Genomic DNA, 11,772 nt, shown 5'->3' on the forward strand with positions numbered 1-11,772 from the left:
GGACAAGGCACAGGCAGCAATCTGCGTAAAGAAGTTTATCCTGTTTACCGTGTCACTGTTCTTGGTCACCTTCCCACCTCTGACCTGCCCCACCACAGTCGTTTCTCTGATGTAGCTGAAGGTGGTATTTCAGCCTGAATTCTAAGCCACCTCCCTGAGTTACTCATTTCCCTCGGTGTGTCCCATGTATGTGAGATATACATGTGAATAAACTTCTCTTCGTGTTTTCCTCTTGGTAATCGGTCTTTTGTTCCAGGGGCCCTGGCCAAGAACTTAGAAAGGTAGAAGAAAAATTATTTTTTCCTACCCTGCAGGGTCAAAGTCATGAAGCACCTTTCATTTAGATGTTTAACATGCTCTCCAAATAAACTTCTAGACAGAGTTAAGGGGATCCAAGGACAAGGCTGAAACCCACACCAGACATAGGGTGTGGGTGTATGTGTCTGTGTGCACACAGAATTCTATGAATTTCTTGCAGACGGAATATATTACATTGTATGGGGGGTGGTTAAAGGTATTAAATTGTTAAATGCCAATGTTTAAATCATACAACTTTTGTAACCTTGATTTGGTCTCCCTCCCCCCCTTTTAAATATAGTAGGGTTATAGTCTCTAAATTTGAGAGTGGCTTTATTTTTTTGATTTTCTAGAAGTTTTTAATGTATTTTTAAAATTATACTCTTAACAGTAAATTCTTACAAAGATGTTTTATGATTACATCATAACAAGCAATTGTTTACTGGGACAAGGAAGATAAGCTAAAAGACAAATGAATTATTATAATTAAATATGCACAACTTATTGACATTTTTCTTGAGACAAAAAGACTGGGATCTATCCACTGAAGTCTAGGCATTCTGCCATCGATTCTGTTACCAACCAGAGTCAAAGTTTTAAAATTCCTGTGATCTTGAATGTCTTGTTAAGTGTTACAGGGCTTTTGTTTTTCTTTTAGCCACTAGATTTTTCAGGAAAATTCACCTGCTTTATATGAAGAACACACCAGAGGGCCACTTGCAGTATAACGAAATCCAAGTTCATTTCCTACTTTTTCCCAGTATTTGAACTTTTCAGGAGTAATGTATTCTTCAACCTTAAGGTGGCGCTTTGTTGGCTGCATATATTGTCCTAAAGTCAAACAGTCCACATCTGCCTCACGAAATGCTTTCATCGTTGCATATACCTGCTCGTCATTCTCACCTAAACCCAACATTATAGGCGTTTTAGAAATAACATCAGGTCGAACTTCCTTGGCATGTTTCAGTACACATAGAGACTGGTCAAAATTGGCCCGGGGATCACGAACTTCCCTCCGTAGTTCTGGAACTGTTTCTACATTATGTGCATACACATCTAATCCTGACAGAGCAACTTCTTCTATTGCTTTAAGATCGCCTCAGAAATCAGGGGTGAGACATTCCACAAGGATTTTTGGATTCCTTTCCTTTAAGTAAGGCACAGTCTTTGCAAAGTGCTCAGCTCCTCCATCAGGCATGTCATCTCGATCCACAGATGTCAGGACTACATAATCCAGACCCCACTCTGCAATTGCCTTTGCAGTATTGTAGGGCTCATTGGCATCCAGTGGAGGTGGATTTCTTGCAGTCTTAGCGGAACAAAACCTACAACCTCTTGTACATGTGTCACCCATCAACATGATTGGGGCAGTGGCAGTGGCATATTCTCTGCCTCCCCAACACTCTCCAATATTGGGACACTGAGCTTCCTCACACCCTGTATGGAGATTTAAATTCTGCATTGTATTTTTCAGTTTATTGTAATTTTTCCCCATGGGAATCTCTGTCTTTAGCCATGGAGGCAGTCTTAACCGTTCTCCTTTCTGGCGTTTTACGCCTCCTTTATATTCATCCCAGGTGCTCTTGTCTGCTAGATCACCAGATACAAAATCTTGAAGGTCTGGTGCATTCTGTAAAAATTCCTTTTTTAAAATTTAATCTGGCAAGGAACTTACTGGACTGAACTGCATAAATATCTTCCAAATACCCAGGGGCCCACGGTGTGGACTGCACTCTCGCAGCATAGAGACATCCCTCTCTTTTTTTTTTTTTCTAGCAGGGCCAAGGGATCACTAATTCCCAGGAAAAGAGAGACGGAAGAGAAAAGAGAGTGACCTATGTTTAAACGGCCCAGATATGCACCAAAAGTTGCAGTGAGCTTTAATTATGCTGACTATAAATCAAAAATACATGGCACACAGTATAACAAATACAAGGATATTTATGGCAACAAGAGGGCAAATTGATAGAAATTAGAACTGTTTTGGAAAATCTGGAAGGAATGTTGTCATAAGTATGGAAATTTCTCCTAGAAAGTGTAGGTCACTCTATGCCACCCAGGGAGAGTCCTGGTCATCTTTTTCCTCAACATTGACAGATGATTTTGGTCTCTTGAAAATTATGTAATTTCACATTTCTCCATTCCTCACATTACATCAGACACAATGGATACAAAAGCAACTTGAATATTGTTTGGTTCTCTTTAATGCTAATTAGTATTAGTACTGGACTATACTCATTGACACAGCTATGGTCTAGAGTGTTAACCTTTGAATCTGCACAACCTCAAATCTCAGAGACCAGATCTAGAGGGAACTAGAAACCTGTGAAGTGTTGACTCGCTAACGCAGAGGGCTGTTTAAAAACAGCTCCCCAAGATGAGGGCTGGAGCGCTTGCCCCTTAAGTGTGCGGACCTGAGAATTTGGCTCTGAGAGGTGTTTTGGAAATATTTGAATTGGCCTCAATTCCCATGTTCGAGGCAGAACCGTGGGCCCTCGATATGGATTGTTTGTTGTGGTTGCAGTTGCCAACACTGCTTCTCAAAGTTTAAGAGACGTGTCAGTCAGCGGTGATGCTATTCTCATCTTCTGTGTATGCTAGAGCAAAGGACATCCCCAGCAGCGGACAGGCTTGAAAGCAAGTGCGTGTGTGTTTGTAGTGAGGCGAGAATGAAAGGCCGGGGCGGATGGAGCGCTACCAGACTGATGGAGGGCTCTTTGGTACTTTCCAGATAAAATACACCCCCCCCCCCCCGCAAAGAAAACAACAGATCAACCTCAACCATGAGCTCTGCTGAGATGCCTTTCACCAAAGGAGCTACTTCTCTTTGTTGAGGGAAAGTGCAGTTTTAAAAAGATGCTGACTCCAGTTGGTGCTCAAGTCAGTCCCTAACTATGACCTACTGTGAGCAGATCTCTGTGGGTCTCCCAAGGTGGTCAGTGAGCTGAAACCAACATTTCAGAAGATCAGAGACTGCAGGTCCAGCCCCAGGACGTAAACTGTATGATTATATATTCTGGGAAAAGACAGACTGAGCCTGTGGATAATAAGAATTATATAACTGAAGAACCAAAAGGAAAAGAAAAGGGAGTTGATTTATCCCATTACAGACCTAGTGCCTACTAGTTAATATGATTTGATTTCTTCTCTCCTTTAGTCTTCCCTGCCCTCCGCAGGGTTATTTGCCAAAGAGTGAATCATGACATGCACTGGTGTCTCATAAAAATTAGAGAAGACCTAATCAACTCATGAGATAGAAATCATGATCATGAAAATTAGAGAAAACCCCTCTCTGAAAGGCTTCTCAGGAGATGCAAAGAGCTGTAGTTGAGATGATTTCAATGTCATACTCCGTTTCCCTCTCACTCTCTAACTCTCAAATTTCTAGAGAACATTCTCTTAACAGTGGTCAAATAGTAGTAATAATAATGGTAATGATAAAGAAGCAACAGATAATAATGACTTGTGGCTGTAAGAAACCTGAGTACTTTAAAAAAGCTGAACCTGCTGAACAACTTCAGCTTTGCCTCCTATGAGCTGCTATCTTGCAGCAGAATTAAAAAAAAAAAAAAAACTCACATGATGTACTTACTAATTATATAACTTGAGAATTAGACACCAGGACATGTATCCAGTCTCTATTACTATCCTAGAGGGAAACAGAACACTGAATTCTAGTAGTGAATGTATCATTTAGAGTGCTACATCAGCTCTTCAGAGGAAAGCATAATTTCTAGGGCTGAGGAAGAAGCAACTAAAATCACAGTTTACATGGAACCGTTTGATCACTGTCTAGGTTAAAATGAGTCTTCTGGTTTTGTTGTTGCTAGTTTTCTTTCTTTGCCATGCTGGTGGCTTACCGACTCTGTGTGCGTGAGTGTGTGTGTGTGTGTGAGCGTGTGTTCAGTCATTTGCACATTTGTGTCTGTGGCATGCTTATCTAATCATGGCCTCCTCTGGGTCACCATCTACAGTCATACAGACCGTGCACTGTGCAAACCCCCTGAATAGGGCAGTGATGCTGCGAGTCAAAATCGGCACCATCACCAGCCTTAATACAGGCCCCCAACGGAGAAGTAAAAAGAACTACCCTCATTTCTCCTGTGAGCAGGGGAAGGAGGTTAAGCAGGGACAAAATTCTTAGCTAAGTTGGAAGGGACTTGGTAGAGGGAGTGAGGAATCTTTTGATCTTCGGTGGTAAGTGTGATCTTAAAGAATCGAAAGTAGATGCTTGGGGCCTTACGTAGACATGGTGGTTTCTCTAGCCCTGGGCATTGGCCCAGGAAATTGCAAAGTTCCCAAAGCAGCTATGGCATCAGGTCCTGGCCTGAGAGCACTGGGGCCTGAGCAGTGGGGACAGCCCTCCCTTCTTCTGGGTCAGCTTCCATCTACCTTCCTCTTTGGCCGTGAAAACCCTTTGGTTTTGGCGATGCCCCACCCCACCCCATCCCTCGGCGTGAGAGTGTGGCCGGAGAAACCAAAGAAACTCATCCTTGGCATTAACTTTGCGACTCTGTGCTTCAAGTTTTCCCAAACTTTTTAAACCCTTATACTTTCTACTAGACCTTTCAGGTGGGGAGAAAAATTCTGATTTGATCCTATTTTAATTGTTTTGAGGGTCATGTCCAGGCACCAGTATTTTTTAAAAGCTCTGTTGATCTTAACATTTATCTTGGGTTGAGAAAGGCTGTGATGGAGTCAGGGAGTGAGCTGGAGCTGGAATCCCGATGGCCCGCTGGGGGCGCTTTACTTTCTACGTGTCCACCTGCGCTGCTAGTACACCCCCTCCAATGCCCTTACTCATCCCAAACCTCTACACAACTCCACTGGGCATCTTGCAACAGGGCTGCTCCAAACCTTCACAAAACTCAGTTGAGCATCTTTCAACAGGGCCGCTCTTGAGGCTGGAGACCTCTCTGGCAACCAGAACGATATGCATGGGAGAAGGTAGCTTGTCTCTCACTGGGCTGACTACCTTCGTGTGACCTAGTGCTCCTTCCGAGGGGACACACAAGCCCATCTGCCCTCTCCACAGGGGCTCCACTTTAGTTGGTGCCATCAGGCAAATCCCTGCCTTTCAGGATATTGTCAGGTCTGTACCTAGACTCTGGGGGACTCAAATGTCTGGATCACAATCTGAATGGCAGTATCCTCTCTCCGTGGAATGCTGGGGTCATCCATCAAAGCCACAGAGGAATGGCTGGCATTTTATTGCTCAATCTGGACTCAGAACATTCTTAGCGAATGGAATTTCTCTAATGAGAGAAGCAATAGAAGTTAGACTAAAGGGACAAGTTAAAGGTTAGGGATAGGTGGGTGTCTGTCTTCTGACTAGGATACTGTGGTTTAATGACTGAGAAATATGCACTAAGTTATATACTGAGACTCGTGATTCTGTGAGATCCCCTGGCAGATTAGAACATCTGTGATCAGTACTGGAAGCTTCCAGAGGCTTTCACTTCCCCCCAGCGCCACAGACGGCCATCTCCAGCCTTCCGCAGCCCTGCTCCATTTGTGTGCTGTGTCAGGGATAATGAAATCAGGTCCACGGAGACTTCTTTTCCCTCCTCACAAATTTTTAATAAAACTATTTGAACAACAGAGCTGGGCATCTCTGAAGCCTGAAATGAAAGCAATAAGATGGAAGATGACTCGTTTGTCAGTCTGTACAAATTCCAGGGGAGGTTTTCTAAATCTGCCGACAATGTGAGGCTCTCCATCTGGAGTCTTTTCTTCCTTATTTTCACAGGAAGAAAATCCAGCACCAAGGAAGAGAAAAAGGGACACTTCATTCTCTGCCACTAACAGCATGTGAATGAAACCCTGAATCGGGTTTTCACAAAATTTGGGGAGAGACTCGCTCGTGAATACGTACGTGTCCCCCATTCCGATTTCCTGAGACAAAAGTGTAGTCACAGTTGTTTGTTTGGTGACCGCTGCTCAGCCATCTGCCTTGCAGGAGGAATGGCCACTGGAGGTTCCCGGACTCGCTGGATTCCCACTCTCACCTTGGTCTCGATGTCCGCTCTCACCCTGGCGCTGGTGAAGGAATGCACGGCACACGTGGTCCCCAAGAGGTGGCACGCCAGGGGCAGGGCCGACAAGAGACACTCACAGAAGTCCTGTAATGTCATGTCAGGTGGTGCTAAGTGTCATGAGAAAAAATAAAAACACCTGATGGGGCAGTGGGTTATGGAGGACAGGGATATTTCAGATAGGGTGTTTGTGAAAGGCATCTGAGCTCCAGGTTGTAAATTAAGTCTCTCTATGTAGGCTGGCCTGTTTTTCAAAGCAAAGCTCTTGGCATTAATTCTGCAAGTAAGATTATTTAGTTTTCTAAAAAAGAGAATTTATTTAGCCCTGGCTGAAAGTTAAGAAAGAATTAGTAGCTCTCTCTTTTTTCCTCCTCTCCCCTCCCCTCCCTCTCTACCTCATCCCCCTTTCCTCTCCTCTCCTGTATCTTTCTTTCATTTTTCTCTTATCTTGACCACCTATTCACAGCCAGGAATAAAAATACATGCAAAATATTTCTATACCTTGGGGGATATTTCTAGCGTCCTGAAGCTCTCTTAACACCCATGGGAAAGCTTGCAGCAGCTCACCTCTGCTGTCCTGCACCTTCTTGCTGGGTCCCCCAAAATGTAAATCTGACTGTGGCTATCTGGGGGCTCGGGCCCAGACTTCCTATAATGTGTATATAAAAGACATGAGTATCCTGCTGAAGGTGCCTAAAGAAAAGAGTGAACCACCAGTCTAACTTCTGTACTAATGTTACCTTATTTTCCACACTAAGGCATCGAAGCTAAATGAGGTACCCATGGTATACCATAACCATTTGCCTTAGAATAGAGTTGGAGTCTTCTTCTGTGAACATGTATTCAGGGCTGTATGGCTCAGGGTCCTGGCAGGGAATACAGTTCCACGCAAGCGATTTAAGTGAAGAGAATATAGTCCCGGGGCTACTGTGAGTGGTGAGGAAGCGGCGAGGGAGCAGAGAGTGCATGTGAGGCAGCTAGAGATTAGAGGGCAGAGAGCCTTTATCACCTCCAGGGCTGGAGAATGGGGAACCTGCTCAGAGCCCACTGAGAACACGAGCCCCGGAGGCAGTGACCTGGCAGGATGCTGGCTGCTTGTCAGAGGCAGGTGAGGACCAGAGGCAGAGCAGAGAGGAAATACCCAAGCTGGCTGCCTCTCCTCTCACACTCTAGCCTCAAACCCAACCAGCAGTCAGCAGTCTGGGAGCGGGGAGCGGGGAGAGCTGGGGTACAGAGCAGGGACGGAGAAAGGAGCCAGAGGACAGCACATGCAGGACTGGAGCGCACAGAGCGGCCTTCCTGTCCACCTGCCTAGTATGTGCGTGTCTACAGTGGCTGCTACAACGATCAATCCTTCTTTTCTTCCTTTAGTTGTAACAGCCAAATATTGAGCAGCATCACGTTTGGTAAATGGGGTCCCTGATCAAAGTGCTAAGGTGACCTAATTCAATCCCAGCTTTTAGTTTCATCTATTTTCAGCAGTTGGTCTGTGAAGACTTGATCTGACCATGTGTGTCCTGCCTGGAGTCTCTCCCCTCCCCGAGTCCGTCTTTTGCACTTGAAGAGAAGAGATCATTTCGAAAGAATTTAATGATTTCCTTTCTAAGTAAACTTGTAAGAATTTCCCCTTCTATTCAAATTGTTGGGCCCGTCTATAATTTTCTTATTCCTTCTTAATATTTTCTTTCATAGAGAAATTTAGGACTTGAAAGTCATCCTAAGGTCATTTTCCTGTAGTGGAAGCCATAAAGATGAAAGCACAGTTTTCTGGGGTGGGGAAGGGGGTGTCGTCACAGCCTGGTTCTTGCTGAAGCCTTTCTAATGACTGCATTTTCTGGCTCTGGCTACAATTATTTCATGGGTTATATTATGAGCCACAGCAGTTCGTTTCTTAGCTGAAATCGTTTTCTTGGCCTTGGCTGAGAGGTGTTTCTTCCCCAATGAAACAGACAGCCCTTGAGAACTTCGCCAAAGGCACACATTCACACAAACCTACCCAATAAATCTGTGTTTAAAAAATGCAGTGGCTCAGCTAATGTTTATTGTGACAAATGGTTGCTGTCTACCTCTTTGCCCACTTTGAAGACACATCTCTCTGCTGCATCTGAGGAAGAACCCTTTCCTCCGTCGTGTTCCACGGGTGAACAGAGAGGAACCACCTTTAAACTGATATTGATCCACAGGCTTTAACAATCCAAAGCCCTACAAAGGGCATGTCAGCTCATCTGAAAGCTGGGTAGCATTAATAATTAGACCTGGGATTTCTGCTTCTGTTCTTTAGACAGTACTTCATAAACACCTCCAATTCATCCTATTTGTAGCTTGAGACTAAGGAAGACATGTGTGAAAGAAACCTTATCGATATTAAGTGATGTTTTATTGGGACCCTTGAGGCCTTACTGTGGCCTTGGAGTCATGTTGCCTCTATTTGCAGCTCTGGAAAGTTTAGGTGTTCAACCATAAAGAGAGGATCTCCACCCACAAAAATCTCTCTTTAGCCCATTCCATATTAAATGCAATTGGTCTCCTTTCCCTTGTTGACCCTGCTATGTCATCAGAAGGTAAGTTGGAGGGGTGGCAGGTAAGAGTCTAGTGGAGATATTTTCACATACGTGCTGATGAACTGTGGTGTCAGAAGCTATAAGAAAGCCGTCAACATGGTAGCCAAAAGCAGAGGGAAGAAAGTCCACCCCCAGTGCAGCTGCTGAAGTCACTGTAATCCTCGTGTGCCCTTTTATTAACTGTTGCCTCACCTGATGTCTGTCTTTCCCAGTCTGGCCTTCTTTGTGCAAATCTAGAACCTCAAATGTGGTACCAAGGTCAGGGGAATACTCTTTATAACTTGGTGGGTGAGTGGTTCATTTATCTAGGTTGTTGGCAGGAGCTGCTACCTTTCTTGGATATAATCAGAGGAAGATCCTGCTGGTTCCTGACCCAGAGGGAAAAGAAAAGAGCATCCCTACTCATATCTTCTGGGATATGGGTCCACTCCCGCAATGACTCAGGTTCCTGGTGATACAGAATTTGCAAACTTCAAGAGGCTGAAACTGGGAGAGCCTTGAGTTGCTAAGATGATGTGCAGGTATCTACCCATATTTGCATTGTCACCTCTTTGATAAAGCTGTAGTTACTAATTATTAGAGGAGCACAATTTAGAAGTTGCTGACATTTAACCTGGAAATCAGAGCCCATCCTTTCCCTGCTACAATCTCTCCCATGCTGAAATTAGAATAAAAATCTCAACTTCTTCATGGCGTTTTCTGATCCCTCCCTAATGACCAATCTCATTCTCGTCTCTTTCCCCTTGTTTCCCTAGGCTCGAGCCATGCACTGGTTTCATCTCTGTCCTTCAAGCATCTGAAACAAATTCTTCCATCAGTACCTCTACACTTCCAAGCCTGTCTTAACTCGAAATATCCTCTTCTTAGAGGTCTTTCTCCTCAGATCATGCTTTCTAAAATAGTGCCTGTATTGTACATACTCTTTTACTCACCACATCACACTATTTATGTCCTTCATAGTAATGATGACAATCACATTATTTGTTTTTCTGGGTTGTGCGTGGGTGTGTGTTTCTTCCACTAAAAGCTCCAAAGGGTAGGACCTCTGTCTGCAGTATCTCCATTGGCAAGAACAGAGAATAACACGTAGAGGAACTCAAAAATATAACTGTTGAACAAAGTAAATGAATACTATTGGTTAATATTAATTTCCAGTATAAATCATTTGTGAATATAAGCAGGTTCAGTTCACGGTCCACATTTTCTTAGGGCCTAAGGCTTCTGATGCAAAGAATCACAGCAGTCTCAGGCTTTGCTATAAGGCATCTCCCCCAACCCTGGGTGGAATGGGGCAGGTGGGCTGGAGTTAAGTTGTAACTTTAGTTTATGAATTAGTGAAGTTAACTGACCACTGAAAGAAGAACTCTGGAAAAGTGTCCACCTTCCTCTTTTTTTCCCCATTTGGGTGCAAAGATGGGCAGTGATAATAGTCCTAATGAAGAATTTTTAATCTATGTTTTATTAAAAATGAAATAATACTTTTTAAACTTTCAGCATTCCTTTCCTGCCAATGGGATATCATTTCTTTTGTAATAGTCTATAGATGTTTCAACTGGTACAATATCAGATCTTATATATTAATTTTTATGCCTTTCTATCTTTTCCACATTTCCTGACACTTTCTATATAGTAGCTAGAGGATCTACATTGATAAAAGGAGAATTAGATTACTGTATCCAAAAACCATAACGGAAACACATAGTTAATTGCAGGTTTGTTTATTTCTGCTCTTCAAACATCCTAAACTGGTTCTTGTATAAGGAACCAGTTAATAATGGGGTTTCATTTGAATCAAAAGCAAGGGTTCTGAGGGGGAAGCAAACATTCCACTTAAGAGTTTATGCAAGAACAGAGCTTGAAAAGAAAAACAGAACAGGGGTGCTAAGGATGAAGGGGACAGCAGATTTTGCCCACCCCACCCCTTCTTGGAGCACAGAGATTTAGGGGGGACTCCACCTAAAAGGGCCAGACTTGGGGGTCCAGTGGAGGGAGGAGAGAGTGCAGAGGTGCCAGAGGACAGCCAGTGGCCAAAGAGCTGTGTGGAAGCCAAGCAAAGCTACAGATGGCCATCTCCTTACTGATAATACAGGGAAAGGGCCAGTGAGGCGGGGTTCCAATGTGAGTAGGGGGACTTTCCTCCACAAGCTTCCTGGGGCTCAGCCCTCAGCAGAAGGCCACCCACCTGCACCCTGAAACTTAGCAGAGCCTGCACCTAATGCCCCAACTGAAAGCCACTCTGGGCACAGAGGGTGAGGTCCTTGGAGCCCTCAGAGAGGCAGTGACAGGTGGAACAGTCACACACTGGGTGGGGCTGGGACGGGGGATTCCCTCCATGTACACACTGCATTTCACAAGGCAGGAGATGGTAGCTAGCAGAGTCTGGGCCCATGCCTTAGGTCACAAAAAGCCCAACCACTGTCTCACTTCTAATTTAGAGACCTCCTAGAATGTCCTTCTTGGGGACACTGGTCTTGACCAAATAAAATGTGGAAAGCAGTTTTGATAATGTAGGGTTCCAGAAGGTAAATACACCCACATCACTGGCCAGCTACTGATGTCATCACTGCCCAACAGTGAGGAGTGAGGCCAGCCCACATTCAAGAATTCCGCCATTTGGAAGTTTATAGCAATACAATCCTACCTCAAGAAATGAGAAAAATCTCAAATAAACAACCTAACCTTATACCTAAAGCAATTAGAGGAAGAAGAACAAAAACACCCCAAAGTTAGAAGAAGGAAAGAAATCATAAAGAACAGATAAGAAATAAATGAAAAAGAAATGAAACGATAGCAAAGATCAATAAAACTAAAAGCTGGTTCTTTGAGAAGCTAAACAAAATCGACAAATCATTAGCCAGACTCATGAAGAAAAAAGGAGA

The 11,772-nt window shown here is 44.0% G+C and overlaps 1 pseudogene; it reads right to left on the reverse strand.

The window, feature by feature from the left end:
- Window positions 1-929: 929 nt before the first annotated feature.
- LOC131766748 (lipoyl synthase, mitochondrial-like) lies at window positions 930-2,049 on the reverse strand (annotated as a pseudogene).
- Between the last annotated feature and the right edge of the window lie 9,723 nt (window positions 2,050-11,772).

This window comes from Kogia breviceps, chromosome 12 (genome assembly GCF_026419965.1).
Source record: "Kogia breviceps isolate mKogBre1 chromosome 12, mKogBre1 haplotype 1, whole genome shotgun sequence".
NCBI classification, from domain to species: domain Eukaryota; kingdom Metazoa; phylum Chordata; class Mammalia; order Artiodactyla; family Physeteridae; genus Kogia; species Kogia breviceps.